Raw genomic sequence first — 14,589 nt, forward strand, 5'->3', positions numbered from 1 at the left:
ACGATCTAATTTAAGGTCATTACAGCATTGATTTGTTTTACGGGGGGGGGGGGGGACAAAGCAACGATAAAAGAAAGCTCTTCCACATAATAAAGACATTCGTCGTGGATTTGTGCTCAAACATGCGACAAATGATATAAAACGTTGTTCGTTGTACATGATCTTCTGCGTATTTCGTTGGTATACTGTACTCCCTTTGGCTATGTCATTTTAATGGCATTCCAAGATATAAGTGCATAATGTATATAAATATACACAATAAGATTTGTATTATATTGGTACATTGCTGGAGAACACAGTAAGATTTGTTTATGTTTATATATTGCAGATGTATCAGCATGATTACTACGTCATACTGTGTTGGGGAGGTCAATAAATTAATGTATACGGCAATTTTGAGTGTATACCTCGCTTTTTAACAATATTGAGTACAGGCATAATCATACAGTAATCTACAAGAGTAACAGGCAATGTTACTACAAGAGTAACCGACAATGATTTACTTTAAAACAACCCCTTTACACATCAATTCTGAAGTTAGGCAATGTAAAAGAAAAGGAAGTTGAGGGGTAGAAAAAACATTTCTAGGGGCACTTCTGTGCCATAATGTACTCCCCCCCCCCCCCCCCTAACCTTGGCATTGGAAGAGGTATAGCTTGTGCTTTATGGTTAATCCCCTCTGGCAAGTGTTTCAGCTGTTGAGTCTGCTCCTGCTTCTCTTTGCTTTCATGTTGTTTTGAGTGGTGTTGCTAACTTCATTCATTGCTTCTTCTCCTTTTTTCCCGTGTCGGTTGCACGTGTATATTCTTCTAAAACCCCTTTCAGGTAATCGTGGATGCGGATAATAGGAACACTAATTGTGACCGTGCACCTCAAAACGAACATAAAGTCGCACACACTGATTTTGCGTGAGGACTGAAAATAAGTGAAATGGGTCAACCTAGCCGAACTTAACTTTTTCATATTTTCTAAAAGAGCGGATCTTCAGTTACATTATGCTAAAATTTGGGACCATAAAACGGGCAGGAAAGTGTGACTTTTTAGCAGTTTAGCTCGAACATTTTTGGTAGAATAGTGTGATTAGGTGTGTCTTTAGAATACCTTTTTCATTTCTGAAAAACCTTGTCCACACTCTTCACTTTCAACTCTAATAACTTTTGAAAGGATAGTGCTACTGCTTTGGAAGTTGGCATTGATTATGGACAGAATGTGTTAATAAGGCATGCTTAATTTCGGTTTAATCTGATAATCCCTTCATTGTTCTTACTCAGGTGGTTCACTTCCTGTTTTTTGTCCCATTCATCGCACAGCCAGCACGGTTTGGTAAAGATTAAGCGCTTGGAAAGACACTATACTTCGGAGCCTCTTTTCTCAGTTCACACTTTTCCTGAGTTTGTGCTTTCTGTCCAATATTTAGATAGGTTAGGAGAGTCCATTTGATTTGAGTTATACATCATTTCAAAGCGTAAAGTCTGTTCTTTCAGAATAAGGTGTTCACTAAAAATTCATGTCTGGCGACTTTTTGTTTGTTTTGAGGTGCAGAGTCACAATTAACCCTTATTCGCTCCATTAGCTCACCTTGATCCCCGGCTGACACCACGCGTCTTCTAGAAGCCTCTGATTGGCTGGTCTTCTTCTCTACGTGAGCAGATCGAACTCTTCTGGGAGGATTCTCGACGAGTTGACAAGAGCTGGTTTCTGTGTGGGTATGGTGCATTACAGTAAGTGCTATACAGTTGTATTAGCAGTGACGATCCATTTAAAGGACAAGTTCACCTTCATAAACATAAGGATTGAGAGAATGCAACAATATCAGTAGAACACATCAGTGAAAGTTTGAGGAAAATTGGACAATCGATGCAAAAGTTATGAATTTAAAAAAAAATTGTGTTGGAACCGCTGGATGAGGAGACTACTACAGCTTGTGAGTCATATGCGTACAACAGTATAAAGAAAATGTAAAAGAAAATTCAACATATTTTCACTTTTTTCGCATAATAAAAGAGCTCTTGACTTGCCTCTTTCTAAAGGCAGTGGGAATAATATTACCCATAACGTTTGTCGGTAACGAGTCGGGGAAATGTGTACTTTTTTCAAAAGATGGATTTTTTTTTTAATTCTCTTTAGATTTTCCTTATATTTTCCTTATATGTGACATCTAAGTTATTCATACACTGTAGTAGTCTTCTCATCCAGAGGTTACTGCACAAAAACTTCAAAAATTCATAACTTTTGAACGGATTGTCTGATTTTCCTCAAACTTTCCATAGTGTGTTCTACTAATATTGCTACATTATCTCAATCCTTATGTTTAGGAAGGTGAACTTGTCCTTTAAGCAATGGTAAGCGTGTTTAACAGGACTGGTAGTACGTAGACGCTCACCAAACTGCAGATAAAGTTTCACTTCTAGTAAGTAATTGTTACCATTTTACCAGGGGAGCCGTCGCTGAGTCAATTTAGTGTAGTTTATATAAACAGAAAATAAATATTTCCATAGTGCAAAGAGAGGGAAAAGGTAAGTCTTGATTCATTATCTTAGATCAATTCATTTCATTGAGGTTAAAAAACAACAACACAAAGGTCAGTTGCAAATAGAGTCAACAGGTGGTCAATGAATTTGCTCTAATTCTATTTTTTGATTTGAAGTACATGATACTTCTCAATCCAAATCTTGCATTATATTCATAAACGAGTGACACACAGACAGACACACACACAGTGACACACACACACACAAACACACGCTGACGAAAATAAGACCACAAGCGCATGATTGTGCCCAATAGCACTTAGAAAAAGTAAACAAAAAATATGTTACTCATGTATAAGTCTAGTCCACCCAACCCGGGTTTTAATTCCACCTTATCAAGAAAGGAGCTTTTTATCTAAAAACTAACATGACTAAATTGTTCAATGCCTTGACTTCCCTTTTAGGATCACAATTGGTTAATTTTTGCCCCCAAAAAGACCGTCACTACGAAGTAAACTTTTTCCTTTTCTTTGTCTAACCTTCCCAAAGAATCAGCTTCTTTTTCTTGAGCGAGTAGTAATCTAGCATAGAGGAATCTAAATACCTTGTCCGGCTGATACTATCCGCCTCCTGACGACTGCGTTCGCGGACTGTAACTGGCTCGTCCCCCGCCCCGCCTTGGCTGGAGTCTGTACTCTTTCCAGATCAGTGAAGACAGGCTCTTCAGTCTCATCGGACCTGTCTTCTGGTTTTGGAGGAAGCAAAGGGTTAAAACAATAGAGCCAAAGATGTCGTAAGGTTCCTTTCTTAACTCTTCCCGTAGTAGGGACTTAAAAGGACAGTTTGGGCATCGCCTTGTTTTTTTTTTTCTATGACAATGATATTGTCATTCATAAGATACACAAATTATAAGTCTGGAATAGCCTGGGAAATCATGTAATGACCAGCTAATGTGTCCAATAGTAATACATCTGGTGAAACAACAATAGAACAGAATATTGATATTGTCTTGCTGTCCATTTCAAATAACATTTTCCTCGAAAGTATGATCCTGTATATCCTATACAGGTCAAAGGTTGTTGAGTGCTACATCTAGGCTCTTATGTGTTATAGCACTGTATCTACACACAAACTTCTCTGAAGTTCAGATAACATTTCCTTTAACCCTATAAAGCCCTTGAAGGGGGGGGGGGGGCACATTGTGCCCCCTACCATATTTTCGTTTGCCACTCCCCCACCCTTTACTCGATTTCAACCAAATTTAGTGACTTTTCCTAGAATCTCATTGCAAACATTTTGATATATAATTTAGCCATGTCCGATATTGCTGGTTGCCATGGCAACCATAAACTGACAACCATGTTCGTCAGATTTTGCATGATTTTCTGTTCCAATTTCAGTTAACAGTATAATAATGAATGGGTTTTCTTGGCTGTAATTTGCTGAAGGACCAGAATGTGACGTAATAATGGTTGTAAAATACCCTGAAATGCTCTTCTTATCATTTCCTTTATTTTTACACGACATAGGCATCAAATAATAGATATAATAGAAATAATCGAAAATATAGCATTTTTCAAAGACTACCCTTTTATTTTGGGTTATTTTCATACAAGCTTTGCCTTTAATATCATTTGTTTATTGTATTATCATCAATCTGGCAACTCAAAATTTCAATATTTTGGAAATATGGAATGTGATACCAACATATGTACCCATTCCAAGCAATACATCATAGGTTTCATACATTTCTTTTTTATTGTAATGAATCGCGCCCCCACATGTTGACCTTGAGAAATTTCAACCATTTCAAATTGTGAAGGTTGACTTGCTTTTCCTTTAATGTAAATACGAAAATGATTGATATTAAATAGAAACATATATACTGGGGATAATGAAATAAAAAGAAAAAACATGATTTTAGCATATTTCCTATGTATTTCTTTATATTTTGGTAAATAGCGCCCTCAGTGGATGACCTTGAGAAATTTCAAATGTCGGGTCATGTAGAGTAGGATGAGTTGCTCTACCCATGTGCCAAATATGACGGTCATTAAAGAAGTTATATCGGGGGGGGGGGGGTTATATGGGGGGGGGGGCACAATGTGCCCCCCCCTTTGGCCTGGAAGGGGTCAAAATAGCTTGGGCTTTATAGGGTTAAAGAAAGGACAAGAATCATTTACTCTACACCCCCGATACGTGTTCTTAGTTTTCACCTTTGTCTCGACACGCATCATGATTCTCTTCGTGGTTTATAACACGTGTGTCGCCTTGTCGCGACCGGTAAGCTCCGTTGGCGGGCCCAAGCGATGCAGGCTCCACGATTCCTCGGGGTCGTTGACGACTTCCTTTAGTTTTGAGAAAGGCCAGCGCTTTTGATGGCACTGAGAATTTGCGAAGATAATCTCCCCGCTCTTCTGTATACACGAGAAAGAAAGAAAATAAAAAGTGTGTGTGTGGGGGGGGGGGAGGTAATAAGTCAAGACTGGTAGTTTAGAGATTTACTGGTATTAAAAATAGGGCAAACTCTCAGAGCACAAAATTTGTACAAAGGACAAGATAATTATTAAAAAAACATGTCTTCACACGCATCTTCGCATGACGGCACATATTTTTAAATTTGATTCATTATGACAATGCGACTGACCGTATTACCTATTTGATAGTTGGTAGCAATGAATAATGTATGGAATACACGATACAAGACGATGGCCAGGGGATGTCAGTTGTTTTATGGACATCGCATGACTTATAACCTGACTTATTAATAACTCCGCATAATATGCAATTAAATTCATTATGTTTTCATATAATGCAAGGGTCTGGAGTAGTTAACACAGTTATAACATACTCAAACTGTGTTAAACACATTCAACACGCTATATCGAGTTATTCATAAAATTGATACGTGTACAAAGCAATGGAAAATCCTATCATTGTCTTTCATATTTGCCAGCATCTTTGTTCTTGCATTGTCGCAAGACAGTGTGTAAAATGTACAACTATATCTCATCGTTGTTTTGTCCCATTTTTACCTCATCTACGAATTCTGTTGATGTGATTTTACTCTATATATGAAAGCTTATTGGGACATGATCTGATGATAATGTATCACCCGCATGAAAACAAAAAAGGCACAGTGAACTAGTGGACGTAGAGATATCAATTGAAAGCATTCGGGCAAAAAATTAAGAAATAAAAAAATCTGCACGAACCTGAACTTTTCGTTTCTCTCAGCCTTCCCTCACGTATCTTAATTTCCAGAGCTTTCAAGCCGATCTTCTCTAGAACAAAGGCTAAATGCGTTCTATTGTCCCCGTCAGGGTCGCTTTTATCTTTCCATTTGAAGAGTATGTTCTCCGTCACGGTCCGCGTGTGTATACCATTCGCCTTCAACGACGAAATCTCAGGGTCTGCTATGCCTGCAACCATTACAAACACAATGGACTCCCGTTATAACCAAGTCCTCGATTTTTTTTTCCTTATATCAAAATGTTGTTATAACCGAACTAACAAACAATAAAAATACGTAGAGTAGGTAATGTTGTCATCTGGATTTGTACTTCATTTCGCTATAACAAAGTTCGTTATAACGGGAGTGTACTGTAATAAAAAAAAAAGAGAAAGCTTACTTTTTTGCGATCATATTGGTTTCCTACTATCAGACTATAAATGCTTTTAATCTCTTTTTTTTTGCGAGGGATACATAATTTTTTACCAGTTTTGTGAATCGGTGCTGGGCAGCGAATTTACTTATTAACGACCGAAAATGATAATAGCCTGGGTGTCCCAGTCAAACATTTATTTTCTGGCGAAAATTTTTGTGACCTCCTCGGAAAATATCTGTACGCCAACATTAAAGTTTTTTCAGTAGCTGTAGTGAGTGATGATTACATGGAGAGGGGAACAAACAATATAACATTTTAGTGCTCCATTAGAAAGTTTCGAAATGTTATTCAACAGGAACATTCAAAATACGACGTTGAAATACTTTTGTAATTATGCAAATACTCATATTCGTAAAAATTCGCACATTTCTGGTGTGAAAGCTGCAAAGTTGCACCCTTGCAGGTTATCCAGTGTGACACTAGAAAAGGTCTAAAGTTGGGCCTGTTTTTCTCTGAGTATGATACAGAATCTTAATGAGGTTTGAAGAAAAAAATAAGATATGCGAATGGCAGCTGCATATTTCTAAACTCCATCAACTAAAATCGAAATTAAAATAGAGGGACATAAGTAGGCTTATTATCTAAGTACACTAGAAGGGGTGTGAGTCTAATTTAATGTTATACTGTACAGTTTATATGCATGAATAAATGGTTTGAAAGTGAAAAATATCGAAAGAAGTTTAAATTTTCTCAGAGTACCTCGTTGAAATAAAGATGTATAATATTGATGTTTAGTTGTTCCATTAAGTGGTCGAAAAATAGGCCACAAGACTAAGGTGATATTCCATTTGAGTCGTTGTAAACGATGGCGACAGTAGTGAACTTGGTGAAAGTGGTTCTCTTACCTAGATTGTATCCCAGTTTATTCGTGTACTCATTCGAGATCTGATGAGCCAGACCAACAATCTCGATGTCAGAAACGACCTTGGGCATCTGGCCACTCGATATCTCCTGGTCTAATGGAAGAACAAATTGAACGAAGCGAAGTGATTAACATCATACGATGTTAAAGGGTGTGTGCAGTTCTGGTTGAGGTGAGGATTTAGCTTTTAACGTTTTGCGAGACATTCAGAAACAACTCTATGAGATGTCAAAGAGCATGCAATTTTAAGGGATATCAAAAGTTTATTTGATGAAAATCGGTTTTGAAATGGCCGAGATATCCAAACACAAGGTGAAACAAAGAGGTCCTAATAAAAGGCATGGCCTGTCGCCTTTTATCATTATCACTTCTTTTGATATCTTAGCCATTTGAAAACCAGTCTCACTTTACTAGGAATGTTCAAAACATGAATCCGCACCTCAACCAGTACTGTACAGTCCCTTTAAAATGCTTTTCCATAGCAGCAAACTAACAGATGAATGTGAGAGCAATTCGAATGTGTGATGATGATTGTTTCGAAGCTTCGATGGCCAAACTCTCACAGTGTTTCAATAGTTATAATAGCAAGTCGGTTTGGTTTGGTTTAGATTGGTTTGGTTTGGTTTGGTTTAATTTAATAAAATGATTTAATGATTTTTTGATTTAATAAAATATCTGTATTTATCAATATTACAATTCAAAATAATATCAATAATATTTTTTTTTTAAACATTACCAACAACAGAATGTACAATGTAAAGGAAACAGGCAAATCTGTCAAGTATGATGACTAATAAATGTCAGATAAAAGGATATATCATGAATGGAAAAGTGCATCAGAAAGAAAATCGCAAGCCTGCGCTTGTAAATGATGGCGACCTTTTCAAGCCGGTAACCAAGTATTCGAGCAGTAACCGTTCACACATTACCTCACCACTATCATTAAATTTGTCATAAAAGTGGTTTCTAGTTATCTCATAAAGAAGTTTTAACCTACATCCTCATCTCAAACAAAATTATGATATGCCTTTAAACGAGCTTAAAAGTCCCGGGTATTCACAAGACAACTGTAAGAAAATCAATTCTACCTGTATTGAGGAAAAAATAATGACTTTGCGCTATTATACGTGTATTTAACATTTCACTCTTTGTATAATCTCTATATACGCAGTCTGCGTAACTATAGCTGCATTGCTCCATGTTAGACTGTTTAATATTATATTGTTCATTTGGTCATAAGTCATTCGTTGCATGCTGTTTGATTATCCGTATAGACTTATGTTTGTCAAATCGCTTAAACACTGATACTTTGGGCCATTTCCATGATTAAAGCAAAACAAAACAAAGCAAAACCACTCACAAAATGCAATCAGTCAATCGATGATCGTATTTTATGACTGTCGGCGTGGCCACCGAGAACCTACATTGAAAAAGAAGTGCAATTCCCCTCCCCCTTAAAAAAAAAAAGGACCAAGAAAGAAAAAGGAGAAGAAGAAGAAGAAGAAACAACAACAACAACAACAACAACAACAAACCTCCGGAACAGTCTTCTTTTAAGATTATATATCAGCAATTGATTAGATTAACAATTAGTCAACCAAACTAATTTAAGATAGGTATACCACAAAGTGTTTCGACATATCCCCTTTCAGACAGTACAGAAATAAATACCCAACAACAATGAAAGCGACAATTATACCAACCTTGCCTATGAAAGGAAGCTTCTATGTCTTCAAATCTACGTCTGTCGAAGATGAATTCGGCGACAACCTTTTCTTGATTGTCGCCGAACATGAGCGTCTTGAGGCTTTTTCCAAATATTGTTGGGTTTGTGAGATTTCGTCGGACCAGATCAACGCCTTCGGTATCTAGAGCTCGGACAGATAGAGAAAGCTGAGATTTCTCCTGGTTCCCGACGAGAGATATCCGCAAGAGTCGGACGTTGAGCTCGTGGAAAAACTGACAAAGTCTGGAATAAAAATCCGGATCTTTCTGGGCCGATTGGAAGAATGATGTTACTTGCTGTTTTGGTAAAGGATGGCCCTTCACCGTGAGCATGCACTCAAAACTCAGGACTGAAAGAAGAAAAAAAGATAGTCAATTGATATCAATCTGTATACAATAATATCTCAATTTCATTATTTGATCATCTATTTTGTAAGGACTAAATTATTCACAAGTAGTCGTTATATTTCACAAAATAAATGAAAAATGAAACTGCTTCGTGGAAAAGTGATATAAAATAATGAATACACTCCTAAACGAGAGCAAAAAGTGTTTCTGATTCCTAATGAAAATTGGAACTATAGATTACTATCCTAGTAGTCACCTAAGGTCATGTCTAGGGGAAGAGGTTACAAGTCATTGCAGTATATCAGTCAAATCGAGACATCCAATGTATAAATTTGTTTTAATCATGACTTCATTGAAGTCCAAGGCAGTTTTAGAATGACAAAGATAAAAGATGACAGGTCCACCGTTTCATTCAAAATGAAAGGTAGGTTAAAACAAGTACATATGGAATACGAAAATAAAAGAAAAAAATATCGAAGTTTACATGACCACAACACAAAATACGTAATTTGTATACGATATCATACACAAACTGTCAAATGTGACTCTGCACCACAAAACAAACAAAAAGTCGCCAGACATGGATTTTTAGTTAAGGGCAGATTCTGAAAAAGCAGACTCTACGCTTTAAAATGACGCATAACCCGAATCAAATGGACTCTCCTAATTTATCTAAATATTGGAAAGAAAGCACAAACTCAGGAAAAGTGTGAACTGAGAAAAGAGGCTCTGAAGTACAGAGTCTATTCAAGTGTGTAATCTTCACCAAGCCGTGCTACCTGTGCAATGAATGGGACAAAAGAAACAGGATGAAAACCCACCTGTTTAACCACAATGAAGGGATTATCAGATTTAGCTGAAATTGAGCATGTTCTATTAACACATCCTGTCCATGATAAATGCCAACTTCCAAATTATTAGCATCGTCTTTTCTAAAGTTATTAGAGTTGAAAGTGAAGAGTTTTACACGTTTTTTTTAAAGAAATGTCTAGAGACACACCAAATCACACTATTTTTTTTTAAAAAGTGTTCGAGATAAACTGCTGAAAAAACACACTTTCCTGTTCATTTTATGATTCCAAATTTTAGCATAATGTAGAAGAAGACTTGTTCTTTCAGAGAATATAAAAAAGTCAAGATTGACAAAATTGACCATTTTTACCTATTTTCAGTCCTTACACAATATCAGTGCGTGCGACTTTTTGTTCGTTTTGTGATGCACGGTCAAAAATAATAACCAATCAGTCAAATATCAGTAATATTACTGCGGTACAATAACAATTGTGGTAACATTTTCTTCCACAATATTAATACAATGATTATCAGTTAAAAAGATAATGATGACTGTAGAATAATAATAGATATCTAAAATACAGGGAGAATATTCATTGGCATTATATGAAAAAAAAAAGGTGAAATATCTTGAAAAACTTATTTCACAAGGAATTGGATGTTGTGCAATGCTGTACCTTCGGTCTCCCGAAATTCTCTCACATCATATTTGAAATCCACTGTCCGCTCGTCACCGAGGGCTTGGTAAGGTGGAATGTAGCCGAATGCTGAGAGAATTAGGCAAAAATTGCATTAATTGTGATACAAGAGGTAAAATACAACTACGAAGCATTTATTTTGGTAACGTATAACCCGATTCTAACGTAAATAGCAGAAATGAAAGCTCTGTATAGAGGACCGCGCCTCGGGGGTTTGATTAAAGTGGAAGGTTGAACTTTTGTTAATAGTGGACTTGACAATGACTATATTTAACCCCCACCCCCCCCCCCCCCAAAGAATATATCTAATTTATAATTATATAGATTCAATGCATCCAAAAACATAAAAACTATAAAGATATACCACGTGAAAGTTTGACCAAAACCGCACAATGTGAATTGTTCATCAATCTGAAATTGTGGGTTCCCAAACGTTTCTTTCATCGTTGAATCAACGTAGGCCAACGCTAGTGTTTGGAGCTACTTACTCACCTTATACAGAGTGTAAACTGTGTAAGTTAGAGAGCAGACTTCTTTCAGGCTAGGTAGTGGTTGAGAAATGTTTTGATGAAAAAAAAAAAATCTTACCAATCATTGAAATATCGTATAGTTGCAAATTAATCGACACACATTCGATATTCGCAGGCATACTTCTAATACATCATACATCTAAAACACAAACAGAAGAAATTTCTGTTTGCCCTAAATCTTTTTTTTTTTTTTTTTTTGGTCAGTGTCAGTGGATTTCAAGGTAAAAGGTACAGGCCCTCCAACTAATCTTTAATTGTTTGACATGTGAACACATCCATGCCTGATGAGGTTGTGTAGTGTTACGGTTCCGAATAGTATTACACCGTATATTTCTTTTCTTTTTTTTTAATCTAATAATTTTACCACTGTGTCGATCCAGCCGGCTTGTTCCTTATATCATCTTACCTGTCTGCAGAAGCGATTTAGCCAGCTGGAGCTTGTTCATAGCGCGAAAAACATCCGAAAGGTATTGCCTGGCTTCCATGTGAGTTACATCGCCTTTTAGGACCATCCACTCACTCAGCATTTTCGAAATGCCTTCCTCGGTGTTCTACCAGTTGATGGATGATTGTAAAGTGTGAACAGATTAAGAGACACTTTATGAATCTTATATGTGTCTGCGGCTGACTGCGGCATCAGTATAAGTTTAGAAACTGTAAGTCTGCACGACAGAAGAACAGTTGTAAAACAACATTTCGCAAGCATATAAGGTTTCTTCAGAACAGCTTGAACAATGAGGATTCAACCAATTACAACAGAATCGTGTATTCTTTTCATCAGAAGCATAGAGTAAAGTCCTTACAGTGATAGGCATGCGGTAGTGCTTGAATATAATTACATAATCATATATATATGAAAACAAAAATAGAGTCTCGAATGTATGCCATAATACTTGTAGTGCAAAATTTTCCTCCCGCCAGCCCTGGTGTAGGATATTAACTACTGTTAATAGTATCACTGTGAAAATTCATAAGCACTTTAAAGTTCCTGACGAACGGAGAGATCCCCGAAAATTCAGTTATTTATTTGAAATCAAGGCAATTAGCAGATTAGCATATTCGTTGAGGACGGTTGGATTTTGCTACAACACGCATTTCCCATTGACGCTTGCCCGTGTACACCGGAGCGATTCATCAGAAAAAAAAAATCGAAATAAATGTGAGGAAAGTACATTTTTTTCAGTTTTTTTTTTTCAATGAGGGGACTACTTACTGCAATCTGTGCTTTTTAGCAGTGCCCTCCATTTTCAGCAATTTTGTTTCTGCATTTATCATAGTGATATCATATCTATACATTATCTCTGTTGATAATTTACCTGTGTCTTTATGACATGTTATTATGTTCACCACATTGTTGTACTGATTTCCTGACATCTGTTTATATACGAACATTACATTGTATTCCTTATTATTTGTTTTGTTGGAAATGAAATAAATCAACTTGAACTTGAACTAGATATTTTGCACCGGCGTATGTCACTCACTGGAAAGTATGCTACTGGTCACTTGTGTTATAATATGTGACCGTGCACCTCAAAACGAACATAAAGTCGCACACACTTATTTTGCGTGAGGACTGAAAATAAGTGAAATGGGTCAACCTAGCCGAACTTGACTTTTCATATTTTCTGAAAGAACGGGTCTTCTTTCACATTATGCTAAAATTTGGTATCATAAAACGGGTAGGAAAGTGTGTTTTGTAGCAGTTTATCTCAAACATTTTTGGTAGAATAGTGTGATTAGGTGTGTCTTTAGAATCCCTTGTTCATTTCTGAAAAACCTTGTCCACACTCTTAACTTTCAACTCTAATAACTTTTGAAAGGATAGTGCTACTGCTTTGAAAGTTGGCATTAATTATGGAGAGAATGTGTTAATGAGACATATTTAATTTCAGTTTAATCTGATATCCCTTTATTGTTGTTACTCTGATGGTTTACTTCCTGTTTTTTTTTTTGTCCCATTCATCGCACAGCCAGCACGATTTGGTAAAGATTAAGCGCTTGAATAGACACTGTACTTCAGAGCCTCTCTTCTCAGTTCACACTTTTCCCGAGTTTGTGCTTTCTTTCTAATATTTATAGGTTAGGAGTGTCCATTTGATTTAAGTTATACATCATTTTAAAGCTTAAAGTCTGCTCTTTCAGAATATGGTCTTTACAAAAAATTCATGTCTGGCGACTTTTTGTTTGTTTTGAGGTGCAGGGTCACATATATGAATTAATGGAATGATAGGAAGACTTACGTTGTTATAGTCTTTTTTCTTTTGCTCGATTTCAGAGTGCTTGAAGCCGAGGCGAACGCCCAGCTCCAGCCACTCTTCTGGGTAAATCTCTCGAGCCACTCCGGTCAAACAGATATCCATCGCTGCCACTATTCGTACCCAGTCCTCATGCACTCATTGTATTGTACCTGTGGACATGCAAAATAATCACAAGTCACCAATAAATCACAAATTACAAATATATCATAGCCGGCGGAACGGAGAGGGGGGGGGGGGGGGCAGGGGAGCTCGGGCCCTCACTTTATGGGCACCATACAAAGGAATACAAAAGGTGTCATCAGTTTGGGCCCTCCACTTTTTTTTTTAAAACCCGGAAGTACGTACGAGGCACTAAACAGAAATAGAGATCTGGAAGTGTGACCGCGGTAAGGTTATGTTTGTTTCCGCTTGTCAGCTGACGAAACCCGGAAGGGGAAGTAGAAAGATGAGCTGAATATCTTTTTTTTTTAGTTATTGTTTTGTGTTGTTTTGTTTTGTTTTGTTTTTGTTTTGTTTTTTTTTTGTTTTTTTTGCTTGTTAGCTCATGAAACCCAGAAGTGCCCCCCCCCCCCCGCACTTTCAAAAACGCTTCGCGGGCCCTGTATGTCACAAGTATAATCACAAATATATCACAAGTATGATTACAAATATATCACAAGTATACTCACAAATATATCACAAGTGTAATCACAAATATATCGTCAGGACTTTGACAAGTTTGCGTTGACTGGCTTAAGGACTACGACCAAAATGACAAAGACAACGGATAAAAAAATAGAATAAAGTGACCAAAAAAATAAAAGAATAAACATTTCATAAATACTAGTACTAGATTAGAAACGGAACAGATTAAATTGTTTGAGGTAAATAGTTAAGAAAATTAGCTTAATTAAGATTTACAGATTGAAGAAACTCGAGAGATGTTAACAACATATACAATAACAAACACAATAAATTGTTATAAAATACCTTTGCTAAGATAAGGAAAAGGGTCGGAGGTATACTGTAAGAGGTGAGAATGCCAGGGGAATGTCATATTAAGTACGACGTTGTAGATAGCGTGTCTATTGCGCTTATAACATTCAGCACATTATCACATATGAATGAATGAAAAACTGCTCACTGACATGATTGAGGCGCTTCCAAAATGTACTCGTGCTGTTGAATACTGATGTATAAACCAGATATTTCTGCACGCATGAAAATTAATGTTCTCAAAGTTAGTGAGGAGCCT

This window comes from Diadema setosum, chromosome 3 (genome assembly GCF_964275005.1).
Source record: "Diadema setosum chromosome 3, eeDiaSeto1, whole genome shotgun sequence".
In the NCBI taxonomy this organism is placed as follows: Eukaryota; Metazoa; Echinodermata; class Echinoidea; order Diadematoida; family Diadematidae; genus Diadema; species Diadema setosum.